General features: G+C 41.6%; 1 pseudogene; it reads right to left on the bottom strand.

The window, feature by feature from the left end:
- Positions 1-1150: 1150 nt before the first annotated feature.
- Positions 1151-2197, bottom strand: LOC114206802 (carbonic anhydrase 5B, mitochondrial pseudogene; annotated as a pseudogene).
- Positions 2198-2798: the final 601 nt, after the last annotated feature.

Raw genomic sequence — 2798 nt, 5'->3', positions numbered from 1 at the left:
CAAAGGATATAAAAATACATATTCAAGGGGATACAAGCACCCTGATGTTTATAGCGACATTATCAATAATAGCCAAACTAAGAAGAGAGCCCAAATGTCAATCGACTGATGAATGGATAAAAAATAGTTGTTATACACACACACACACACACACACACACACACACACTATGAAATATTACTCAGCCATCGAAAGGAATGCTATGTTGCCATTTGCCTAGAAGTGAATGGAGCTAGAATGTATTATGCTAAGTGAAATAAGTCAGTCAGAGAAAGACAAATACCACACAATCTCACTCATATGTGGAATTAGGAAAGAAAACAGTTGAACATATGGGAAGGGTGAAAAGAAAAAAAGGAGAAAGGGAAACAAGCCATAAGAGAACCTTAACTATAGAGAACAAACTGAAGGTTGACAGGGTGGGGGGGGCATGGGCGAGATGGGTGATGGGTATAAAGGAGGGCACTTGTTATGATGAGCACTGGGTATTGTATGTAAATGATGAATCACTGAATTCCAGTCCAGAAATCAATATTGCACTATATGTAAACTACCTAAAAAACAAAACAAAACAAAATAAAACAAAAACCCACACCCACAAAACCAAACATAAGAAAACTACTAGGGTAATTCAGTTAAGGAAATATTAGAACTTTTCTGTGAGATTGTGATTGTGTTAGAGAATTATCCATCCCTGTCTTTGCCGTGTGACTTTGAAGTACCTCCCGCTAGAACAAATAAAGTATATTTCCCTTGTCCGTAGATAGTGAGTTTGGCCATACATATGATTTGCATTGGTCAGTGAAATGTAGGCAAAGGAATAGTGTGCTAATTAGTTTATGGCCAATAACTTAAGAGAAATCATTGGTTTCCACTTGCCTTCAAGTATTTCTGTCATCAACTACAAAAGGAAATTTCAAATGGAGCAAGCAAGCCTAACTAGTAGAATGTTTTTTTTTTAAAATAGGCTTGGGAGGCCATAAAGGAGAAGGAATTATGCTGGTCTTCATTGGAAGAACTATGAAATTTTTTTTTCCAAGAAATGCGTATCTATAATTATTATTAAATGCAGGTGTTTAGAATAGTCCAGTTAGCAATTTTTAAAAAGCTAGTATTTATTAAAGCAAAATACTGCCTAGAGATGAGCACCTTAGGGGGTCACTTGGCTAGTTGAAGGCTGGGGTTTCGCTTGTATATTCAGTACATAATCCTGACGGAAGGAAGAGCGGACAGTGCGATTCATTAGGGGCTGAAGGGGGCGGAAATTGTCCACCATTCTTTTTTCTTTCTCCCCCTCTGAAGTGAAAAGCAGGGTCCGAAACTGTTCAAGCTAACCATGATCAACCTCTACGGGTTGCTTCTTAATGATCCAGGTGACAGACTCGGAGAGTGGCGGGGTAGTCAGGGAGTAGGTCCAGTAATCTGGGCAGGCAGGCATTAGGCAGGAAGGATCAAATGACCCAAATTCCACAAGGGTGTCCTTATGCTTGATCGATGGCAAAGCATCCACCAATTTCTGTAGCTCTTTGTGATGTTTGCCTAGCTTTAAAAATACTCCGATCACAGCCAAACCATGTTCTTCCAATGCTGCATCCTCAAAGTTTTCAAATTTGACTGCATTCCAATGCACCAAATGCAGCTCTGCCGGGTAACATTTACTGTCCACGGTGTGCTCTGAGCCCCAGGCACCGATGGCACCCCAGTGAAAATGGAGTTGCTTCAATTGGTAGTAGTGCTCCAGGGGTCCTCCCTCGATCACTGATTTATCTGCAGAATCTTCAAATTCCACGAGGAAAGAGTACCCGTTATTCCAGCCATGGAGGCAGGTGGTGGGGTCGTAAGAGATGGTGAGCTGTTTTAAACCAGGATCATAGACGCTGTCCCTCTGCCGGATGTTGATGGGCGACTGGCGCTCGCCCCCCAGGACCAGGTCCACGGTCTCCCAGAGCGGGTGCAAGGCTCGGTTCTGGCTTTTGTACGTGCAGGTGTAGAGGCTGCAGGGCCTCGCTGGCACGAACCTGGACGTCTGCAATCTTCTCCACAGTGACTTGCATGGAGAGGCTCGAAGAATGACCCTCAGGCTACTCATCGCCACCATGTTTAGCTTGAAATCTTGACCGGGCCCCAAATAACTTGCAGGAACCTAATAACCTTAGCGTTTCTCCACTGCACGAAGTTCGGCGGCTAGCTCTAGCCTGGGGACTCGTGGCAAGTGCTGAACTATGAACTTTTTGAACTTTCAAGTGAGCCTCAAAGCTCTCAGGGTGGACTTTCTTCTCACATGGCAATGGAATAATCTGCATTCTTCACTTTAAAATAAGTCAATTCATTTAAATAAACCTCACTCCCTGATTTGCATATTAACCCAACCAATCCTAGTTAATTTCAATTCATGTTTTGCACAGAGGATCTAAATAAGAACTACTTTTGTAACCTTTTGTATCTTTAACTCTGTCCCCCATACTTTGTCTTTCTTTGTCTGGTTTCTGCCAGAATCTGCGTCTCCCAAATTGTAAGTCTAATTACCCAAATAAACATCTGTTTGCTTAAATTTTCAGCGAATTTTTTCTTGGTTGACACCAGCATGAGAAATATATGTACTAGGAAGCTTCTCAACCTAGGCTGAAGAATTATGTGGAACAGACCTGAATCCAACCTATAGTCTGGATTAAGTCTATTAGATCCCAGAAAAATATAAAATCATCTGCAGATCTTTGAGCAAGAAATAAGTGTTGTTGTTTTAAAATACTATATTTTTGTTTTTGTTCTTGTTGTTTCTGTGTTTCTTCTGCAGCTGA

This window comes from Eumetopias jubatus, unplaced genomic scaffold (assembly GCF_037043125.1).
Source record: "Eumetopias jubatus isolate StellerSeaLion01/CBP00866 unplaced genomic scaffold, mEumJub1_p1.0 scaffold_2, whole genome shotgun sequence".
In the NCBI taxonomy this organism is placed as follows: domain Eukaryota; kingdom Metazoa; phylum Chordata; class Mammalia; order Carnivora; family Otariidae; genus Eumetopias; species Eumetopias jubatus.
This window is presented reverse-complemented; position numbering and strand designations above follow the sequence as displayed.